The sequence below is a fragment of the Taudactylus pleione genome, unplaced genomic scaffold (genome assembly GCF_031769625.1).
Source record: "Taudactylus pleione unplaced genomic scaffold, aTauple2 ptg000032l, whole genome shotgun sequence".
NCBI lineage: Eukaryota > Metazoa > Chordata > Amphibia > Anura > Myobatrachidae > Taudactylus > Taudactylus pleione.
Window position 1 is genome coordinate 25,223,763 of NW_028284434.1, and position 25,899 is coordinate 25,249,661.

The following is a 25,899-nucleotide window of genomic DNA, read 5'->3' on the forward strand; positions in this document are numbered from 1 at the left end:
CGCACTGGCCAGCCATCTTGGTGCACCCAAATGAAGCCACAGTGAGTACATCTGCTCCTACTGATGCTGCGCAACAAGTTGGAACTACCTATCTCTACAATGGCAGATTCGTGAGGTAATACGGTTACTTTCTCAGTAACCTAAACCCCAAAAGTACCTATCTTGGAACAAAAGCAACCTAATAAAAGAAACCCAAGTCTAAATTCATACACTACCCTGAGCTATGCCTTCCCAAAAATCCATTATAGAGAACAGCAGAAAAGTGGTCCTATTTGAGAGTGTCAGAAAAAACTGATATTTGGAAATTCAGATTACTTCCAAAACCTATTTATTTATGTTTTTTCAATGAAATTTGAAATGCAGCATGAGCGACAGTTCTACCCGCCCATGCTAAATATCAGCACAGTACCTCCGATAACTTTGGAGGTGTAGCCCCTTAAACACCATGCCCTTCCTCGGGAGTTCTCTATGGGAGAATTCAGTTTTTTTAAATTCAGCCTTAATATAAGGGCACAACTGTGCCCTTATAATATACATAGTGACACGGAAACTTATACACAGACAGATATATACAGTTACAAAGACATATACAGGTACATAGAAAATATAGTTAAAAGACACATGTATACAGTTACAGACACATATAGTTACAGTGATACATATATACAGACATATTTATATATATATACAGTAACTCAGACATACATATTGTTACAGACACATAACTATAGTTACACAGATACATATAAACAGTTACATAGACACATATATACAGTTACACAGATACACCAATTCTCTTCTGATTCTGATGCCCTCAGCCAGACTGCTGCTGCATAACTACACTCAGGTGATGGTTTAACATGTGTTCCTGGCATACCTTTACTCAGTCTGTCTCAGTCTCTGGTCTATAACTACCTGTACAATTACCTGCCTCAGGTTACTTTACTGCCCATTGCTACTCCAGCTTAACTCTCTGCAGCCACCTCGTTTCTTACTTAAGCTCCTGCTATCATGAGTTTAAGTCTTGGGGGGAATCTAAGTACTTGTGAGAATATAAATCTCTATGGAAATGGCAGCTGCAATAGGTGAAGACCTCTCTAGCTTGATTCTAGGAATTCATGTGGTTTCCTAGGTGAGCCCTAACAGTATGAATGTATAGCAGGAACATATTATCTCACCTCTGCAGGTCTAGAACAAGGGTCCAGCCTGGGAGTTACCAGTAATTAATAATAATTAATTACCTGTCCTGTGTTTTCTTATCTTGTGCTTCTCCTCCAGGTCCAAGCTTTGCTCCAGTGGTGTCAGCAGAGGCAGGTGACTCAACTTGTTTCTTTAGTATATGTTTTGTGGTAAAGATGACCTCACAGTTGTCCCAAGTAGACGTTTGGACTGAAGGTGACCTTCTAATAGTTCAGCAATGTAGTATGCTTGGCTGATGACCTCACATTTTGTTCATTGGAGAAGGCCCACCTCTAAAAAGTTAGAGGTGTGATAATATGTTCCTGCTATGCATTATACATGCACATATACAGGTAGTTTTGCCTAAGTAAAATGTCCATACCTAACATAAATATTTTACTTCACCCTATCTTGAGTAAATGTTTTGTGGTAAAGACAACTTCACAGTTTCCTGAGGTGAAAATACAGGTGAATAATTCATAAATGAATATTGCTTGGCTGTTGACCTCACATATTGTTGGATGGAATGGTCCCACTTGGACAAACCTAGAGTTTTAATAATGTTCCTGCGATGCAGTAAAATGCATATATATCACATTACACCTCTCTCTGTTTGCAGGTTGATTTAACACCGATACTGGAATTAGGCAAAAGAGATTTTGTAGTATAAGATTGGGGACAAAATGCCAAATCACAAATAGTCACATTTCCCACCTCAATCCAAAAGTGTCTTTAAACACCCACAGGTCTCATGTTTGGGAAATGTGAGTGCAATGCTGTTTAGGACTTTGACACCGAAGCCCAATATCTACATAACAACAGGGAGAGTGAACCCAATAAATATCCTGCACAGAAAAGAGACAGAAAGGAACTAATGGCACTAAAAAATAAAGGCAAATCACTGCAGCCCACTAGAAAAAACATGGTGTTTTTTAAAAAAGAAAATTACACACATATGTAATTATGCAGACATATACACAGACACAAATATACAGTTTCAGAAACCTATATACACATAGACATTTATACAGTTAGACTGAAACAAATATAGGTACAGACATACAGCATATACAGTTACATAAAAACATGTACAAACACATAAACAGTATACAGTTACACAAAAACATATACAGACAGATTTTTACAGTTACACAGACACATATATACTGTAGGTACACAGAAACATTTATCCAGTGACACAGGCACATACACAGATATATATATATATATATATATACTGTATATATATATTCCTTAGACAAAAAACCTTACGGTTTCACATGTCCCATTAAGGATTCTTAGACATGATCTGAAATTTCACAAAACCTACTGAATTTTTGCCACTTAAACTAAAAAAAAAATGAAATTCTCATCACCTTAATGGAAGTGTTCCTTGCGCAAAAAAATATGGTATGCCATCACACCCTGTGGTTAACTGCAGATTCAGTACTCTCACAGAGTGAAATTGCTGTCACTCACAAAATGGTGGAAATGCTAATTCACAAAATTGTGTGCTTATTGGAATACACACATGCAGTCTATGTAGCGAATTTAGACTTGGGGTTTGTTTTATTCGGTAGCTATTATTCAGGGTATGGCCCCCCAAAAAAAAAACAACTAGCAGCGGGCTTTGGACACCCAGTACTGGTTGTGCTAAATACATGGGACAAACGACATAGGGTCCTCCATATTAAGCACAACCAGCACCAGGCTTTTTAGAACAAGTCCTGGTTGCCAAAATACAGGAGGACAAAAGATGTAGGGGGCCCCCGTATTCAGCATAACCAGAAATGGGCTTTGAGTCGGTCCTGGAAATACAGGTGAAAAATATGCGAAGGGTCCATATGTATTTACCAGAGATAGCACCAAACTTTTTCTAGCGGGGCTAATTCCACAGCAAGGAAAGCGCTTTTACTGGGACCCCCAGCCGAAGCATCAACAATGACCGCTAGTCAGCCCCCAGGCCGGGAATGCCTGGGGACTTCCTCCAATAAAGGGTTACCCCTCTCCAGGGCACCCCAAGCCCAGGCTGGTGGGTGCTGGGTTGATTATGTAATGTTTAGTGCATAAGAAAGATATAATTTATTGTCTTTTACAGAAGCACTACAGGCCCCAGAAAGTCTTCCCCACATGCTGGTACTTAGAGAACCACAAGTACCAACAAGCACGGCATAAAGAGCTCCGCTGATACCTATAGTATCCCTGTAAAAGAAATTTATAGAAAAAACACAGACACCGATTGTTTTAAAATTTTATTTTTCTGTACCATCACCTGGGGGATGGCAGCCTTTAAGCTCTTTTGCATGGCTGCCATTTCCCCAGGACTTCCCCGGTGTCTTCACCAGGAGGGCGGCGGCCTTTAAGCTCTTCTTTATGGCCGCCACCCATCAAGAACTTTCCCGGTGTCTTCTTTCTTTGGCAGGTCTTCTGTGCTGCCAAAGGGCTCCCATGGCTGTTGCATTAGCCCCCTCTAGAAAGAGCCCAGCACCACTACCGCCTGCACTGGCCAGCCATCTTGGTGCACCCAAGTGAAGCCACAGTGAGTACATCTGCTCCTACTGATGCTGCGCAACAAGTTGGAACTACCTATCTCTACAATGGCGGATTTGTGAGGTAATACGGTAACTTTCTCAGTAACCTAAACCCCAAAAGTACCTATCTTGGAACAAAAGCAACCTAATAAAACAAACCCAAGTCTAAATTCATCCACTACCCTGAGTTATGCCTTCCCAAAAATCCATTATAGAGAACAGCAGAAAAGTGGTCCTAATTGAGAGTGTCAGAAAAAACTGACATTTGGAAATTCAGATTACTTCCAAAACCTATTTATTTATGTTTTTTCCATGAAATTTGGAATGCAGCACGAGCGACAGTTCTACCCGCCCATGCTAAATTTCAGCACAGTACCTCCGATAACTTTGGAGGTGTAGCCCCTTAAACACCATGCCCTTCCTCGGGAGTTCTCTATGGGAGAATTCAGTTTTTTTAAATTCAGCCTTAATATAAGGGCACGACTGTGCCCTTAGAATATACATAGTGACACGGAAACTTATACACAGACAGACATATACAGTTACAAAGACATATACAGGTACACAGAACATATAGTTACACAGACACATGTATACAGTTACAGACACATATAGTTACAGTGATACATATATACAGACATATTTATATATATATATATATATACAGTAACTCAGACATACATATTGTTACAGACACATAACTACAGTTACAGATACATATAAACTGTTACATAGACACATATATACAGTTACACAGATACACCAGTTGTCTTCTGATTCTGATGCCCTCAGCCAGACTCCTGCTGCATAACTACACTCAGGTGATAGTTTAACATGTGTTCCTGGCATACCTTTACTCAGTCTGTCTCAGTCTCTGGTCTATAACCACCTGTACAATTATCTGCCTCAGGTTACTTTACTGCCCGTTGCTACTCCAGCTTAACTCTCTGCAGCCACCTCGTTTCTTACTTAAGCTCCTACTATCTTGAGCTTATGTCTTGGGGGCATCTAAGTACTTGTGAGAATATAAAACTCTATGGAAATGGCAGCTGCTATAGGTGAAGACCTCTCTAGCTCGATTCTAGGAATTCATGTGGTTTCCTAGGTGAGCCCTAATAGTATGAATGTATAGCAGGAACATATTATCACACCTCTGCAGGCCTAGAACAAGGGTCCAGCCTGGGAGTTACCAGTAATTAATAATAATTAATTACCTGTCCTGTGTTTTCTTATCTTGTGCTTCTCCTCCAGGTCCAAGCTTTGCTCCTGTGGTGTCAGCAGAGGCAGGTGACTCAACTTGTTTCTTTAGTATATGTTTTGTGGTAAAGATTACCTCACAGTTGTCCCAAGTAGACGTTTGGGCTGAAGTTGACCTTCTAATAGTCCAGCAATGTAGTATGCTTGGCTGTTGACCTCACATTTTGTTCATTGGAGAATGCCCACCTGGAAAAAGTTAGAGGTGTGATAATATGTTCCTGCTATACATTATACATGCACATATACAGGTAGTTTTGCCTAAGTAAAATGTCCATACCTAACATAAATATTTTACTTCACCCTATCTTGAGTAAATGTTTTGTGGTAAAGACAACTTCACAGCTGTCCTGAGGTGAAATTACGGGTGAATAATTCATAAATGAATATTGCTTGGCTGTTGACCTCACATATTGTTGGATGGAATGGTCCCACTTGTACAAACCTAGAGTTTTAATAATGTTCCAGCGATGCAGTAAAATGCATATATATCACATTACACCTCTCTCTGTTTGCAGGTTGATTTAACACCGATACTGGAATTAGGCAAAAGAGATTTTGTAGTATAAGATTGGGGACAAAACGCCAAATCACAAATAGTCACATTTCCCACCTCAATCCAAAAGTGTCTTTAAACACCAACAGGTCTCATGTTTGGGAAATGTGAGTGCAATGCTGTTTAGGACTTTGAAACTGAAGCCCAATATCTACATAAAAACAGGGAGAGTGAACCCAATAAATATCCTGCACAGAAAAGAGACAGAAAGGAACTAATGGCACTAAAAAATAAAGGCAAATCACTGCAGCCCACTAGAAAAAACATGGTGTTTTTTAAAAAAGAAAGTTACACACATATGTAATTATGCAGACATATACACAGACACAAATATACAGTTTCAGAAACCTATATACACATACACATTTATACAGTTACTCTGAAACAAATATAGGTACAGACATACAGCATATACAGTTACATAAAAACATGTACAAACACATAAACAGTATACAGTTACACAAAAACATATACAGACAGATATTTACAGTTACACAGACACATATATACTGTAGGTACACAGAAACATTTATCCAGTGACACAGGCACATACACAGATATATATATATATATATATATATATATATATACTGTATATATATATTCCTTAGACAAAAAACCTTACGGTTTCACAAGTCCCATTAAGGATTCTTAGACATGATCTGAAATTTCACAAAACCTACTGAATTTTTGCCACTTAATCTAAAAAAAAATGAAATTCTGATCACCTTAATGGAAGTGTTCCTTGAGCAAAAAAATATGTTATGCCATCACACCCTGTGGTTAACTGCAGATTCAGTACTCTCACAGAGTGAAATTGCTGTCACTCACAAAATGGTGTAAATGCTAATTCACAAAATTGTGTGCTTATTGGAATACACACATGCAGTCTATGTAGCGAATTTAGACTTGGGGTTTGTTTTATTCGGTAGCTATTATTCAGGGTATGGCCCCCAAAAAAAAACAACAACTAGAAGCGGGCTTTGAACACCCAGTACTGGTTGTGCTAAATACATGGGACAAACGACATAGGGTCCTCCATATTAAGCACAACCAGCACCAGGCTTTTTAGAACCAGTCCTGGTTGCCAAAATACAGGACAAAAGATGTAGGGGGCCCCCGTATTCAGCGTAACCAGAAATGGGCTTTGAGTCGGTCCTGGAAATACAGGTGAAAAATATGCGAAGGGTCCATATGTATTTACCAGAGATAGCAACAAACTTTTTCTAGCGGGGGCTAATTCCACAGCAAGGAAAGCGCTTTTACTGGGACCCCCGGCCGAAGCATCAACAATGACCGCTAGTCAGCCCCCATGCCGGGAATGCCTGGTGACTTCCTCCAATAAAGGGTACCCCTCTCCAGGGCACCCCAAGCCCAGGCTGGTGGGTGCCGGGTTGATTATGTAATGTTTAGTGCATATTAAAGATATAATTTATTGTCTTTTACAGAAGCACTACAGGCCCCAGCAAGTCTTCCCCACATGCTGGTACTTAGAGAACCACAAGTACCAACAAGCACGGCATAAAGAGCTCCGCTGATACCTATAGTATCCATGTAAAAGAAATTTATAGAAAAAACACAGACACCGATTGTTTTAAAATTTTATTTTTCTGTACCATCACCTGGGGGATGGCAGCCTTCAAGCTCTTTTGCATGGCTGGCCCTTCCCCAGGACTTCTAAGATGTCTTCACCTGGAGGGCGGTGGCCTTTAAGCTCTTCTTTATGGCCGCCACCCATCCAGGACTTTCCCGGTGTCTTCTTTCTTTGGCAGGTCTTCTGTGCTGCCAAAGGGCTCCCCTGGCTGTTGCATTAGCCCCCTCTAGAAAGAGCCCAGCGCCACTACCGCCTGCACTGGCCAGCAATCTTGGTGCACCAAAGTGAAGCCACAGTGAGTACATCTGCTCCTACTGATGCTGCGCAACAAGTTGGAACTACCTATCTCTACAATGGCAGATTTGTGAGGTAATACGGTAACTTTCTCAGTAACCTAAACCCCAAAAGTACCTATCTTGGAACAAAAGCAACCTAATAAAACAAACCCAAGTCTAAATTCATCCACTACCCTGAGTTATGCCTTCACAAAAATCCATTATAGAGAACAGCAGAAAAGTGGTCCTAATTGAGTGTCAGAAAAAACTGACATTTGGAAATTCAGATTACTTCCAAAACCTATTTATTTATGTTTTTTCCATGAAATTTGGAATGCAGCACGAGCGACAGTTCTACCCGCCCATGCTAAATTTCAGCACAGTACCTCCGATAACTTTGGAGGTGTAGCCCCTTAAACACCATGCCCTTCCTTGGGAGTTCTCTATGGGAGAATTCAGTTTTTTTAAATTCAGCCTTAATATAAGGGCACGACTGTGCCCTTAGAATATACATAGTGACACGGAAACTTATACACAGACTGACATATACAGTTACAAAGACATATACAGGTACACAGAACATATAGTTACACAGACACATGTATACAGTTACAGACACATATAGTTACAGTGATACATATATACAGACATATTTATATATATATACAGTTACTCAGACATACATATTGTTACAGACACATAACTACAGTTACAGATACATATAAACTGTTACATAGACACATATATACAGTTACACAGATACACCAGTTGTCTTCTGATTCTGATGCCCTCAGCCAGACTGCTGCTGCATAACTACACTCAGGTGATAGTTTAACATGTGTTCCTGGCATACCTTTACTTAGTCTGTCTCAGTCTCTGGTCTATAACTACCTGTACAATTATCTGCCTCAGGTTACTTTACTGCCCGTTGCTACTCCAGCTTAACTCTCTGCAGCCACCTCGTTTATTACTTAAGCTCCTACTATCTTGAGCTTATGTCTTGGGGGGCATCTAAGTACTTGTGAGAATATAAAACTCTATGGAAATGGCAGCTGCTATAGGTGAAGACCTCTCTAGCTTGATTCTAGGAATTCATGTGGTTTCCTAGGTGAGCCCTAACAGTATGAATGTATAGCAGGAACATATTATCACACCTCTGCAGGCCTAGAACAAGGGTACAGCCTGGGAGTTACCAGTAATTAATAATAATTAATTACCTGTCCTGTGTTTTCTTATCTTGTGCTTCTCCTCCAGGTCCAAGCTTTGCTCCTGTGGTGTCAGCAGAGGCAGGTGACTCAACTTGTTTCTTTAGTATATGTTTTGTGGTAAAGATGACCTCACAGTTGTCCCAAGTAGACGTTTGGACTGAAGGTGACCTTCTAATAGTCCAGCAATGTAGTATGCTTGGCTGTTGACCTCACATTTTGTTCATTGGAGAAGGCCCACCTGGAAAAAGTTAGAGGTGTGATAATATGTTCCTGCTATACATTATACATGCACATATACAGGTAGTTTTGCCTAAGTAAAATGTCCATACCTAACATAAATATTTTACTTCACCCTATCTTGAGTAAATGTTTTGTGGTAAAGACAACTTCACAGTTGTCCTGAGGTGAAATTACGGGTGAATAATTCATAAATGAATATTGCTTCGCTGTGACCTCACATATTGTTGGATGGAATGGTCCCACTTGGACAAACCTAGAGTTTTAATAATGTTCCAGCGATGCAGTAAAATGCATATATATCACATTACACCTCTCTCTGTTTGCAGGTTGATTTAACACCGATACTGGAATTAGGCAAAAGAGATTTTGTAGTATAAGATTGGGGACAAAGTGCCAAATCACAAATAGTCACATTTCCCACCTCAATCCAAAAGTGTCTTTAAACACCCACAGGTCTCATGTTTGGGAAATGTGAGTGCAATGCTGTTTAGGACTTTGACATCGAAGCCCAATATCTACATAAAAACAGGGAGAGTGAACCCAATAAATATCCTGCACAGAAAAGAGACAGAAAGGAACTAATGGCACTAAAAAAGAAAGGCAAATCACTGCAGCCCACTAGAAAAAACATGGTGTTTTTTAAAAAAGAAAGTTACACACATATGTAATTATGCAGACATATACACAGACACAAATATACAGTTTCAGAAACATATATACACATACACATTTATACAGTTACACTGAAACAAATATAGGTACAGACATACAGCATATACAGTTACATAAAAACATGTACAAACACATAAACAGTATATAGTTACACAAAAACATATACAGACAGATATTTACAGTTACACAGACACATATATACTGTAGGTACACAGAAACATTTATCCAGTGACACAGGCACATACACAGATATATATATATATATATTCCTTAGACAAAAAACCTTACGGTTTCACATGTCCCATTAAGGATTCTTAGACATGATCTGAAATTTCACAAAACCTACTGAATTTGTGCCACTTAAACAAAAAAAAAAATGAAATTCCGATCACCTTAATGGAAGTGTTCCTTGCGCAAAAAAAAATGGTATGCCATCACACCCTGTGGTTAACTGCAGACTCAGTACTCTCACAGAGTGAAATTGCTGTCACTCACAAAATGGTGTAAATGCTAATTCACAAAATTGTGTGCTTATTGGAATACACACATGCAGTCTATGTAGCGAATTTAGACTTGGGGTTTGTTTTATTCGGTAGCTATTATTCAGGTTATGGCCCCCCAAAAAAACAACAACTAGCAGCGGGCTTTGGACACCCAGTACTGGTTGTGCTAAATACATGGGACAAATGACATAGGGTTCTCCATATTAAGCACAACCAGCACCAGGCTTTTTAGAACCAGTCCTGGTTGCCAAAATACAGGAGGACAAAAGATGTAGGGGGCCCCCGTATTCTGCGTAACCAGAAATGGGCTTTGAGTCGGTCCTGGAAATACAGGTGAAAAATATGCGAAGGGTCCATATGTATTTACCAGAGATAGCACCAAACTTTTTCTAGCGGGGCTAATTCCACAGCAAGGAAAGCACTTTTACTGGGACCCCCGGCCGAAGCATCAACAATGACCGCTAGTCAGCCCCCTGGCCGGGAATGCCTGGGGACTTCCTCCAATAAAGGGTTCCCCCTCTCCAGGGCACCCCAAGCCCAGGCTGGTGGGTGCTGGGTTGATTATGTAATGTTTAGTGCATAAGAAAGATATAATTTATTGTCTTTTACAGAAGCACTACAGGCCCCACCAAGCCTTCCCCACATGCTGGTACTTAGAGAACCACAAGTACCAACAAGCACGGCATAAAGAGCTCCGCTGATACCTATAGTACCCCTGTTAAAGAAATTTATAGAAAAAACACAGACACCGATAGTTTTAAATTTTTATTTTTCTGTACCATCACCTGGGGGATGGCAGCCTTTAAGCTCTTTTGCATGGCTGCCACTTCCCCAGGACTTCTCCGGTGTCTTCACCTGGAGGGCGGCGGCCTTTAAGCTCTTCTTTATGGCCGCCACCCATCCAGGACTTTCCCGGTGTCTTCTTTCTTTGGCAGGTCTTCTGTGCTGCCAAAGAGCTCCCCTGGCTGTTGCATTAGCCAACTCTAAAAAGAGCCCAGCGCCACTACCGCCTGCACTGGCCAGCCATCTTGGTGCACCCAAGTGAAGCCACAGTGAGTACATCTGCTCCTACTGATGCTGCGCAACAAGTTGGAACTACCTATCTCTACAATGGCAGATTTGTGAGGTAATACGGTAACTTTCTCAGTAACCTAAACCCCAAAAGTACCTATCTTGGAACAAAAGCAACCTAATAAAACAAACCCAAGTCTAAATTCATCCACTACCCTGAGTTATGCCTTCCCAAAAATCCATTATAGAGAACAGCAGAAAAGTGGTCCTAATTGAGAGTGTCAGAAAAACCGACATTTGGAAATTCAATTACTTCCAAAACCTATTTATTTATGTTTTTTCCATGAAATTTGGAATGCAGCACGAGCAACAGTTCTACCCGCCCATGCTAAATATCAGCACAGTACCTCTGATAACTTTGGAGGTGTAGCCCCTTAAACACCATGCCCTTCCTCGGGAGTTCTCTATGGGAGAATTCAGTTTTTTTAAATTCAGCCTTAATATAAGGGCACGACTGTGCCCTTATAATATACATAGTGACACGGAAACTTATACACAGACAGATATATACAGTTACAAAGACATATACAGGTACACAGAACATATAGTTACACAGACACATGTATACAGTTACAGACACATATAGTTACAGTGATACATATATACAGACATATTTATATATATATATATATATATATATACAGTAACTCAGACATACATATTGTTACAGACACATAACTACAGTTACAGATACATATAAACAGTTACATAGACACATATATACAGTTACACAGATACACCAGTTGTCTTCTGATTCTGATGCCCTCAGCCAGACTGCTGCTGCATAACTACACTCAGGTGATAGTTTAACATGTGTTCCTGGCATACCTTTACTCAGTCTGTCTCAGTCTCTGGTCTATAACTACCTGTACAATTACCTGCCTCAGGTTACTTTACTGCCCGTTGCTACTCCAGCTTAACTCTCTGCAGCCACCTCGTTTCTTACTTAAGCTCCTACTATCTTGAGCTTATGTCTTGGGGGCATCTAAGTACTTGTGAGAATATAAAACTCTATGGAAGTGGATGCTGCTATAGGTGAAGACCTCTCTAGCTTGATTCTAGGAATTCATGTGGTTTCCTAGGTGAGCCCTAACAGTATGAATGTATAGCAGGAACATATTATTACACCTCTGCAGGACTAGAACAAGTGTCCAGCCTGGGAGTTACCAGTAATTAATAATAATTAATTACCTGTCCTGTGTTTTCTTATCTTGTGCTTCTCCTCCAGGTCCAAGCTTTGCTCCTGTGTTGTCAGCAGAGGCAGGTGACTCAACTTGTTTCTTTAGTATATGTTTTGTGGTAAAGATGACCTCACAGTTGTCCCAAGTAGACATTTGGACTGAAGGTGGCCTTCTAATAGTCCAGCAATGTAGTATGCTTGGCTGTTGACCTCACATTTTGTTCATTGGAGAGAGCCCACCTGGAAAAAGGTAGAGGTGTGATAATATGTTCCTGCTATACATTATACATGCACATATATAGGTAGTTTTGCATAAGTAAAATGTTAATACCTAACATAAATATTTTACTTCACCCTATCTTGAGTAAATATTTTGTGGTAAAGACAACTTCACAGTTGTCCTGAGGTGAAATTACGGGTGAATAATTCATAAATGAATATTGCTTGGCTGTTGACCTCACATATTGTTGGATGGAATGGTCCCACTTGGACAAAGCTAGAGTTTTAATAATGTTCCAGCGATGCAGTAAAATGCATATATATCACATTACACCTCTCTCTGTTTGCAGGTTGATTTAACACCGATACTGGAATTAGGCAAAAGAGATTTTGTAGTATAAGATTGGGGACAAAATGCCAAATCACAAATAGTCACATTTCCCACCTCAATCCAAAAGTGTCTTTAAACACCCACAGGTCTCATGTTTGGGAAATGTGAGTGCAATGCTGTTTAGGACTTTGACACCGAAGCCCAATATCTACATAAAAACAGGGAGAGTGAACCCAATAAATATCCTGCACAGAAAAGAGACAGAAAGGAACTAATTGCAGTAAAAATAAAGGCAAAACACTGCAGCCCACTAGAAACAACATGGTGTTTTTTAAAAAAGAAAGTTACACACATATGTAATTATGCAGACATATACACAGACACAAATATACAGTTTCAGAAACCTATATACACATACACATTTATACAGTTACACTGAAACAAATATAGGTACAGACATACAGCATATACAGTTACATAAAAACATGTACAAACACATAAACAGTATAGTTACACAAAAACATATACAGACAGATATTTACAGTTACACAGACACATATATACTGTAGGTACACAGAAACATTTATCCAGTGACACAGGCACATACACAGATATATATATATATATATATATATATATATATATATACTGTATATATATATTCCTTAGACAAAAACCTTATGGTTTCACATGTCCCATTAAGGATTCTTAGACATGATCTGACATTTCACAAAACCTACTGAATTTGTGCCACTTATACTAAAAAAAAAAATGAAATTCCGATCACCTTAATGGAAGTGTTCCTTGCGCAAAAAAATATGGTATGCCATCACACCCTGTGGTTAACTGCAGATCCAGTACTCTCACAGAGTGAAATTGCTGTCACTCACAAAATGGTGGAAATGATAATTCATAAAATTTTGTGCTTATTGGAATACACACATGCAGTCTATGTAGCGAATTTAGACTTGGGGTTTGTTTTATTCGGTGGCTATTATTCAGGGTATGGCCCCCCCAAATAAATAACAACTAGCAGCGGGCTTTGGACACACAGTACTGGTTGTGCTAAATACATGGGACAAGTGACATAGGGTCCTCCATATTAAGCACAACCAGCACCAGGCTTTTTAGAACCAGTCCTGGTTGCCAAAATATAGGAGGACAAAAGATGTAGGGGGCCCCCGTATTCAGCTTAACCAGCAATGGGCTTTGAGTCGGTCCTGGAAATACTGGAGAAAAATATGCGAAGGGTCCATATGTATTTACCAGAGATAGCACCAAACTTTTTCTAGCAGGGGCTAATTCCACAGCAAGGAAAGCCCTTTTACTGGGACCCCCGGTAGAAGCATCAACAATGACCGCTAGTCAGCCCCCAGGCCGGGAATGCCTGGGGACTTCCTCCAATAAAGGGTTCCCCCTATCCAGGGCACCCCAAGCCCAGGCTGGTGGGTGCTGGGTAGATTATGTAATGTTTAGTGCATAAGAAAGATATAATTTATTGTCTTTTACAGAAGCACTACAGGCCCCACCAAGCCTTCCCCACATGCTGGTACTTAGAGAACCACAAGTACCAACAAGCACGGCATAATGAGCTCAGCTGATACCTAAAGTACCCCTGTAAAAGAAATTTATAGAAAAAACACAGACACCGATTGTTTTAAAATTTTATTTTTCTGTACCATCACCTGGGGGACGGCAGCCTTTAAGCTCTTTTGCATGGCTGCCACTTCCCCCAGGACTTCTCCGGCGTCTTCACCTGGAGGGCGGCGGACTTTAAGCTCTTCTTTATGGCCGCCATCCATCCAGGACTTTCCCGGTGTCTTCTTTCTTTGGCAGGTCTTCTGTGCTGCCAAAGGGCTCCCCTGGCTGTTGCATTAGCCCCCTCTAGAAAGAGCCCAGCACCACTACCGCCCGCACTGGCCAGCCATCTTGGTGCACCCAAGTGAAGCCACAGTGAGTACATCTGCTCCTACTGATGCTGCGCAACAAGTTGGAACTACCTATCTCTACAATGGCAGATTTGTGAGGTAATACGGTAACTTTCTCAGTAACCTAAACCCCAAAAGTACCTATCTTGGAACAAAAGCAACCTAATAAAACAAACCCAAGTCTAAATTCATCCACTACCCTGAGTTATGCCTTCCCAAAAATCCACTATAGAGAACAGCAGAAAAGTGGTCCTAATTGAGAGTGTCAGAAAAAACTGACATTTGGAAATTCAGATTACTTCCAAAACCTATTTATTTATGTTTTTTCCATGAAATTTGGAATGCAGCATGAGCGACAGTTCTACCCGCCCATGCTAAATTTCAGCACAGTACCTCCGATAACTTTGGAGGTGTAGCCCCTTAAACACCATGCCCTTCCTCGGGAGTTCTCTATGGGAGAATTCAGTTTTTTTAAATTCAGCCTTAATATAAGGGCACGACTGTGCCCTTATAATATACATAGTGACACGGAAACTTATACACAGACAGATATATACAGTTACAAAGACATATACAGGTACATATAACATATAGTTACACAGACACATGTATAGAGTTACAGACACATATAGTTACAGTGATACATATATACAGACATATTTATATATATTCAGTAACTCAGACATACATATTGTTACAGACACATAACTACAGTTACAGATACATATAAACAGTTACATAGACACATATATACAGTTACACAGATACACCAGTTGTCTTCTGATTCTGATGCCCTCAGCCAGACTGCTGCTGCATAACTACACTCAGGTGATAGTTTAACATGTGTTCCTGGCATACCTTTACTCAGTCTGTCTCAGTCTCTGGTCTATAACTACCTGTACAATTACCTGCCTCAGGTTACTTTACTGCCCGTTGCTACTCCAGCTTAACTCTCTGCAGCCACCTCGTTTCTTACTTAAGCTCCTACTATCTTGAGTTTATGTCTTGGGGGGCATCTAAGTACTTGTGAGAATATAAATCTCTATGGAAATGGCAGCTGCTATAGGTGAAGACCTCTTTAGCTTGATTCTAGGAATTCATGTGGTTTCCTAGGTGAGCCCTAACAGTATGAATGTATAGCAGGAACATATTATCACACCTCTGCAGACCTAGAACAAGGGTCCAGCCTGGGAGTTACCAGTAATTAATAATAATTAATTACCTGTCCTGTGTTTTCTAATCTTGTGCTTCTCCTCCAGGTCCAAGCTTTGCTCCTGTGGTGTCAGCAGAGGCAGGTGACTCAACTTGTTTCTTTAGTATATGTTTTGTGGTAAAGATGACCTCACAGTTGTCCCAAGTAGACGTTTGGACTGAAGGTGACCTTCTAATAGTCCAGCAATGTAGTATGCTTGGCTGTTGACCTCACATTTTGTTCATTGGAGAAGGCCCACCTGGAAAAAGTTAGAGGTGTGATAATATGTTCCTGCTATACATTATACATGCACATATATAGGTAGTTTTGCCTAAGTAAAATGTGCATACCTAACATAAATATTTTACTTCACCCTATATTGAGTAAATGTTTTGTGGTAAAAACAACTTCACAGTTGTCCTGAAGTGAAATTACAGGTGAATAATTCATAAATGAATATTGCTTGGCTGTTGACCTCACATATTGTTGGATGGAATAGTCCCACTTGGACACACCTAGAGTTTTAACAATGTTCCTGCGATGCAGTAAAATGCATATATATCACATTACACATCTCTCTGTTTGCAGGTTGCTTTAACACCAATACTGGAATTAGGCAAAAGAGATTTTGTAGTATCAGAATGGGGGCAAACCACCAAATCACAAATAGCCACATTTCCCACCTCAATCCACAAGTGTCTTTAAACACCCACAGGTCTCATGGTTGGGAAATGTGAGTGCAATGCTGTTTAGTACTTTGACACCCAAGCCCAATATCTACATAAAAATAGGGAGAGTGACCCCAATAAATATCCTGCACAGAAAAAAGAGACAGAAAGGAACTAATGGCACTAAAAAATACAGGCAATCACTGCAGCCCACTAGAAAAAAACATGGTGTTTTTAAAAAAAGAAAGTTACACACATATGTAATTATGCAGACATATACACAGACACAAATATACAGTTTCAGAAACCTATATACACATACACATTTATACAGTTACACGGAAACAAAAATAGGTACAGACATACAGTATATACAGTTGCATAAAAATATGTAGAAACACATATACAGTATACAGTTACACAAAAACATATACAGACAGATATTTACAGTTACACAGACACATATATACTGTAGGTACACAGAAATAATAATCCAGTGACACAGGCACATACATATATATATATATATATATATATATATATATTGTATATATAAATATTCCTTAGACAAAAAACCTTACGGTTTCACATGTCCCATTAAGGCTTCTTAGACATGATCTGAAATTTCACAAAACCTACTAAATTTGTGCCACTTAAACTAAAAAAAGCAATGAAATTCCGATCACCTTCATGGAATAGTTCCTTGCGCAAAAAAAATATGGTATGCCATCACACCGTGGTTAACTGCAGATTCAGCACTCTCACAGAGTGAAATTGCTGTCACTCACAAAATGGTGGAAATGCTAATTCACAAAATTGTGTGCTCATTGGAACACACACATGCAGTCTATGTAGCGAATTTAGACTTGGGGTTTATTTTATTAGGTAGCTATTATTCAGGGTATGGCCCCCCAAAAAACAACAACTAGCAGCGGGCTTTGGACACCCAGTACTGGTGGTGCTAAATACAGGGGACAAACGACATAAGGGTCCCCCATATTAAGCACAACCAGCACCAGGCTTTTCAGAACCAGTCCGGGTTGCCAAAATACAGCGGGACAAACAATGTAGGGGTCCCCCGTATTCAGTGTAACCAGCACTAGGCTTTGAGCCGGTCCTGGAAATACAGGTGAAAAACATGCGTAGGGTCCCCATGCATTTACCAGAACCAGCACAGGACTTTTTCTAGCTGGGGCTAATTCCACAGCCAGGAAAGCCCTTTCACTGGGACCCCCAGCAGAAGCATCAACACTGACCGCTAGTCAGAAGAGGCCGGGGATCCCTGGGGACTTCCCCCAATAAAGGGTTCCCCCTCTCCAGGGCACCCCAAGCCCAGGCTGGTGGGTGCCGGGTTGATTATGTAATGTTTAGTGCATAAGAAAGATATAATTTATTGTCTTTTGCAGAAGCACTACAGGCCCCAGCAAGCCTTCCCCACATGCTGGTACTTGTAGAACCACAAGTACCAACAAGCACGGCATAAAGAGCTCCGCTGATACCTATAATACCCCTGTAAAAGAAATTTATAGAAAAAACACAGACACCGATTGTTTTAAAATTTTATTTATCTGTACCATCACCTGGGGGATGGCAGCATTTAAGCTCTTTTGCATGGCTGCCGCTACCCCCAGGACTTCTCCGGCGTCTTCACCTGGAGGGTGGTGGCCTTTAAGCTCTTTTTCATGGCCGCCACCCATCCAGGACTTTCCCGGCGCCTTCTTTCTTCGGCAGGTCTTCTCTGCTGCCAAAGGGCTCCCCTGGTTGTGGCATTAGCCCCCTCTAGAAAGGGTCCAGTGCTGGTTCTGGTAAATACAGCGGGACCCTGCCCATGTTTTCCCCCCAGTATTTAGAGAACAAGAAACAACTCAGAGCCCAGCCACCTCGTTTCTTACTTAAGCTCCTACTATCTTGAGTTTATGTCTTGGGGGGCATCTAAATACTTGTGAGAATATAAATCTCTATGGGAATGGCAGCTGCTATAGGTGAAGACCTCTCTAGCTTGATTCTAGGAGTTCATGTGGTTTCAAAGGTGAGCCCTAACAGTATGAATGTATAGCAGGAACATATTATCATGTCTCTGCAGGTCTAGAACAAGGGTCCAGCCTGGGAGTTACCAGTAATTAATAATTAATTACCTGTCCTGTGTCTTCTTATCTTGTGCTTCTCCTCCAGATCCAAGCTTTGTTCCTGTGGTGTCAGCAGAGGCAGGTGACTCAACTTATTTCTTTAGTATATGTTTTGTGGTAAAGATGAGCTCACAGTTGTCCCAAGTAGACATTTGGACTGAAGGTGACCATCTAATAGTCCAGCAATGTAGTATGCTTGGCTGTTGACCTCACATTTTGTTCCATGGAGAAGGCCCACCTGGAAAAAGTTAGAGGCGTGATAATATGTTCATACTATACACTATACATGCACATATACAGGTAGTTTTGCCTAAGTTAAAATGTCCATACCTAACATAAATATTTTACTTCACCCTATCATGAGTAAACGTTTTGTGACAAAGACAACTTCACAATTGTCCTGAGGTGAAGTTAAGGGTGAACTAATCGGCAATGAATATTGCTTGGCTGTTGACCTCACATAATGTTGGATGGAATGGTCCCACTTGGAAAAACCTAGAGTTTTAATAATGTTCCTGTGATACACTGAAAATGCATATACATCACATTACACATGCCCCTGTTTGCAGGTTGATTTAACACCCATACCAGGATTGGGCAAACAGATTTTATACTATAAGATTGGGAACAAACCAACAAATCACAAATAGTCACATTTCCCACAGTGATCCACAAGTGTCTTCAAAGAGCCACAGGACTCATGGTTGAGATATACGAGTTCAATGCTATTTAGGACTTCAATCCCTAAGCACAATATCTGCATAAAAACAGGGAGAGTAAACCCATGAAATATCCTGCAAAAAAAAGAGACAGAAAGGACCTAATGGCACTGAAAAGTAAAGGCAAATCACTGCTGCCAACTATGGTTTTAAAAAATGAGAAAACAATAGAAACAACTATTTAGATCTAGAAGTTGCCATCCTTCCATACATAATCCATCCATGTAGAGTTTCTAGTCACCCTAGGCAAAGCTATGTAAATGCCACCCTTGCTCCCCTCAATACCCTCGGTCCAGCTCCCAACCTTTCAACATACCTTTCCACTCCTGCACCCTAGCCACACACATTCACAATTCAGACTTGCAAATGCTAAAAAAGGTGCACTGACAAAAAACACATTTGAACTAAAAAAAAAATGCAACTCTGTCAACCCTAATTCCATGCACTAAAGTTCATCAGTTTGTACAAGCATAACACAATCCTGATGCCCTGAAATGAATTAAGCATGCTGACACAGTTCTGTGGATTCTGGGCCTAATTCACTACGGATCGCTATTGCAGTGGCAGCTACGATTATGCACGCAGTTCCACTGCTATAATATGTTAATCCATTGCAATCGCTATGCCGTCGCAGCACTACACAAAGACACCCACTTTACCTTACACACATCCGTAATGTTTACAAGACTGCAAAACCATCTGTACAATCGAGTACCATCGCAGCCTCATGCACACTTGCACAAGGTCTGACACTACTGAGAAATTGCTTACTTCAGCGCACGCTATGAGACCTCAGGCTGGGTAGAGCATTGCAGTGGATAATTACTGCATGCCCATGAAACAGCGTTAAAACACATAATGCTGACCATCCCTCCGTCAACACCCACAAATGGCACTTCCGGTCAGTCACTTTGCGAAGGATCTGCGTAGTCACTGCAATCGCAACCCTGATCGCAGTGGGCGGTTCACGCATGCGCACTGTGATTCATATGCAATACTCAACATATGGACGATTGCGTGCAAATTAGCAACTGCGATCCTTGCTGAATCAGGCATTGTGTTTGATACATTACACAAGGCTGTATAATGGATCTGATTTGCATCTACACACTCTGTGTAAGGGAGTTATACCTAAGATAACCGACACATACATGCAGAGGTACACATACTGGGTATCTATATGGATAACAATTCAATTGCTTCGCTGTTCGGGCACCATTTAGTAATTATTGCACCTAAAAGCACATGGTTTAGTTGCGCAAAGCTGCCAAACCCATCTAAAGATGTGGTTATGGCACCCAAATAGTAATTTGAGAAGCCTAAAGAAGTGATGCAGCTGACCGTTCTGGGCTAAATGTCGTGATTCCTGGTAATTATCTTCCAATCCTGCCCACTTAACTGGGAATTGGGCAGGATGCGGCACATAAATCCACTCTTCCAGGAAAAATCGTGAGCCTACCACACCTTCTGGGAGAGTAGACAAGTGTGAATAGAGCTGTACAGTATTTGTTTTCTACATGCAAAAGCAGACAGTATTATCCCTGCATGCAAAACAAATACATTTGTGCCCCTTGCAATGCAACATGGTTTGTTCCACAAGCAAACTGCTCCTTTTTTTGATTCGATCCTAACTCTAAATCAGCCCCTATATGTTAAATATCAATGCTGGTCCACACTCATAGAGGGGATGTAGTCAGCATCCCGGCGTGCAGGATGCAGATGGTCTAAATACCGGTGCTGAAATCCCGACAGCAACAGGATCCTGGCTCCAGTATCCTGGTCGCTGGCATCCCGAAGGTAAGTATCGGGAGTTAAGGCAGGGTTAGCTTTAGGCACTAGGTGAATGTTAGGGTTAGGCACTAAGGGGGGTTAGGTTTAGGATGCGCTGAGGTTATGTTTAGGCACAAGGGAGGGAGGGTTAGGGTAGGGTTAGGGTTACTATACTTACATATGGGTGTCAGGATTCTGACTGTCTGGATGCCGCTGTTGGTAATCTTACCAGCAGCATCCTGACCGCCGAGAATACATACCCAACACCCCCTAGAGCACAGGGCTTGTACAGGTGAAATCCTCTGTTAAAAATGATTTTTCCTCTCCTAACCAGTAACATACTGGGATACATTAATGATTACTTACAAAATGCAAATAGTGTGAACTGCCAATGCTTCTTTATATACACAGTCCGCCTTCTTGTTCATCTAACACGTTAAGGCGTATATATACACTCAAAAATCTTGGAAACATGCACGTAAAAACAGTTGGCACGAACATTTGCAGGTTTGCAGATAGGCTTTTCAATACTTTAACACGTCACATCAAAGTCTAACATGAGACCACTTCGGAAATATTCCCCTTCACATTTTCTCCCCAGAAATACTCAATATAGCAGTGATCTCACTGAGTGCAACAAATTGTGGGTCCCAGGGACTATTACTGCTGTGGTATATGCCCGTGACTACCTCATAGACTATTACTGGTGTGGTATATGCCAGTGACTGCCTCAGGGAAGCGGCTATGCAATACCATACAACTCATAAGCAAATGCAGTAGGAGGTGTTTGATGTAAATAGACACCTCCTGACTGCATCACAGATCAGAGTTCTGCGTCCTAAGAAGCAGCATTGAATATTCTGCAAAACCATTGGCAATCTGAGTAACCATGAGATTACTCAGATTGCCCATTGCAGCTCTAGTACCAAGTCCATTAAGTCGCAGACCCAGGTTTTGGCACTCTCAAGACAATGTTTCTGGGAATGGAGGCTGTCCCCACCCACTAGCCGTCCCTAAACTGCCTCAACCTGTTAATCAGGTTGGGGGAACTGCAGAGTTCTTGCAGAGGGAGACTTGCACATGTGCAGTACAGATCCTGCGCATGCGCAGGTCTCTCATGATTGTAGTATGTAAACCATCGGGTTTGCATACTACTCTGAATCAGGTCCTATCTCATGTGCTATTACTGTTGTGGTATATACCAGTGACTATCTCATAGACTATTAGTGTTGTGGTATATACCAGTGACTATCTCATAGATTTATTACTGCTGTGGTATATTCCAGTGACTATCTCATAGCTATCTCATAGACTATTACTGTTGTGGTATATACCAGTGACTATCTCATAGATTTATTACTGCTGTGGTATATCCCAGTGACTATCTCATAGCTATCTCATAGACTATTACTGTTGTGGTATATACCAGTGACTATCTCATAGATTTATTACTGCTGTAGTATATTCCAGTGACTATCTCATAGCTATATCATAGTCTATTAGTGTTGTGGTATTTTCCAGTGACTATCTCATAGCTATCTCATAGTCTATTAGTGTTGTGGTATATACCAGTGACTATCTCATAGCTATCTCATAGACTATTAGAGTGGTATATACCAGTGACTATCTCATAGCTATCTCATAGACTATTACTGTTGTGATATATACCAGTGTCTATCTCATAGATTTATTACTGCTGTGGTATATTCCAGTGACTATCTCATAGACTATTACTGTTGTGGTATATACCAGGGACTATCTGATAGCTATCTCATAGACTATTAGTGTTGTGGTATATAACTGTGACTATCTCATAGATTTATTACTGCTGTGGTATATTCCAGTGACTATATCTTAACTATTTCATAGACTATTACTGTTGTGGTATATACCAGTGACTATCTCATAGCTATCTTATAGACTATTAAGTGTTGTGGTATATACCAGTAACTATTTCAGTGGTTCCCAAACTGTGTGCCGTGGCACCCAGAGGTGCATCAGGACACTTGCAGGGGTGCCTCAGGTTGGTGGTACAGCACCAAATCAAATTATGAATGGTCAATGTAATGTAAATATATGGACAAACCTGTCCACCAACACATAACTGAACGAAAGGATGAGAGGTAAGCACAATTTACCTCACTTTAATACTTTACTACATATTTTTCTGAATTTCTCAGTAACAAACTTTTGGCTTCGGGGTGCCGTAAAACTATGCTAATACTGTAGGGTGCCGTGATTCAAAAAAGTTTGGGAACCATTGGACTATCTAATAGATTTATTACTGCTGTGGTATATTCCAGTGACTATCTCATAGCTATATCATAGACTATTACTGTTGTGGTGATATATACCAGTGACTATCTCATAGGGGGAAAGGGTATTCCAGTGACTATCTCATAGGGGCATTTGGCAGATTTTGGTGGAATAAAAGGGGCATGGATGAGTCAGGTGGCATAAAAGTGGCATGTGGAGAAGTGTGATGGCCTACTAGGTGCATGTTGCATGGTCTTGTGGCCTAAACTGGAAACGTGTTGTAGCCTGGTGGCATAAAATGCACATGTATAGAATTCTGATGGCATAAAAGTGGCACCAGGAGGGGTCTGGTGGTATAAAACGGGTATGTTGAGTACTGTGATGGCATATTAGGGGCAATCATACAGCAGAAGAGCGTAGACTATTTATGATTTGTTCGTCCACCTCAAATTAGCCTAATATGCTAGCCATGTTGTCTTTGGTGAAATTCAGTTAAAAGGGACAAGGTGGGGCGCAGTTACATAGACATTCTCAGGCTGCTGTGGCTTCACGCTACATCTCTGGTGGTATATATCACTAAGTACCTCTTTACTGACTACCTCAATACACTATGTGCTATAAATCACTGACTACTGCCTTACACTATGTGGTACTGTATATATAAGGCTGGATTAACAATGGGGCCGATGGAGTGGCAGTTCCAGGCCCACCATCAAAATAGGCCCCACAGCAGCATGACAGAATACTTTTTTTCTTACTGTTACAGAATACTGCAGAGGCCGCGCCCCGCTCCTTCCGACAGCAGGCCGCATGCCGCCGGCATAGCGGCGGTGCAGTGGAAGGCTTCACTAGCCCTCCATGCACCACATACACAGTCACTCGGCACCTCCTACGCGCCGTGAGATGTCATGGCGTTTGATGTCATGGATGTTTTGCCCCACCACTGTGCTTTTGAAGCAGCCTGGCCATGTACACAGTCCAACCAGCACAGGCACAGCAGTTCTGTGAATGCAACCTGGCAGCGTGTCTGATCCTCCTCATACGCGCACACAGGGAAGGTTTCTGAGTACCTGGAAACCCCCCCTGGCCGCCAATCCATCGCCATGCAGCTAAAGGATTTTTTTTTTTCCTAATGAGAAGGAGCAGCCGGAGGTCAGACAATTGTGTCGCTGGCTGGAAGAAAGCTGACTGCACAGTTCCCGTCCACAATGACATGCACCAGGTCCAGCCATCGCAGAGGAGAACAGAAAGGCAGAAGGAGCATGGTGGGAGGAGCTAGAAGGACAAACTGCATGAAGGCACATAGCCTGAAGCAAGAGGTTAGTCATTGTACAGGGGCTACTGTACTGGGCTACATAGGGGCAGGGGAGATTCTCACCTCCACCATCTGGGTCCGGGGCACATGAAGAAACACATGAGTCAGCTGATGCAGTGTGACTGCACACTGGGGAGTCTTCTGCTGCTGCCTGGCTGTGTCACAGAACTGGCTACTATGCCTCTGGAAGCAGCAAATGTAAGTGAAATGTACAAGAGGCTTGTAATTTGATTGTTCCAGTAGCTGCTCCTAATTCACAGGGGAGGCACAGTATGCACAGTCACTAGCAGCAATCCCCCATTCCTACACAATCAGACTCAGACCTCTCGGGTGTGGGTAAAAGCCGGAAACATAGTAAATGCATTGAAAAAGCCAGAAACTATGAAAAGTGTATTGAAAAAGCCGGAAACCCTAGTATATGCATTGAAAAAGCCGGAAACCATGAAAAGTGTATTGAAAAACAAGGAAATCTTATTAAATGTATTGAAAAAGCCGGAAACCATAGTAAATGTATTGAAAAAGCCGGAAATCTTATTAAATGCATTGAAAAAGCCGGAAATCTTATTAAATGCATTGAAAAAGCCGGAAACCATAGTAAATGTATTGAAAAAGCCGAAAATCTTATTAAATGCATTGAATAAGCCGGAAACCATAGTAAATGCATTGAAAAACCCGGAAATGTTATTAAATGCATTGAATAAGCCGGAAACCATAGTAAATGTATTGAAAAAGCCGGAAATCTTATTAAATGCATTGAAACAGCCGGTAACCATAGTAAATGTATTGAAAAAGCCGGAAATCTTATTAAATGCATTGATTAAGCCGGAAACCATAGTTAATGCATTGAAAAAGCCGGAAATGTTATTAAATGCATTGAATAAGCCGGAAACCATAGTAAATGTATTGAATAAGCCGGAAACCATAGTAAATGCATTGAAAAACCCGGAAATGTTATTAAATGCATTGAATAAGCCGGAAACCATAGTAAATGTATTGAAAAAGCCGGAAATCTTATTAAATGCATTGAAACAGCCGGTAACCATAGTAAATGTATTGAAAAAGCCGGAAATCTTATTAAATGCATTGATTAAGCCGGAAACCATAGTTAATGC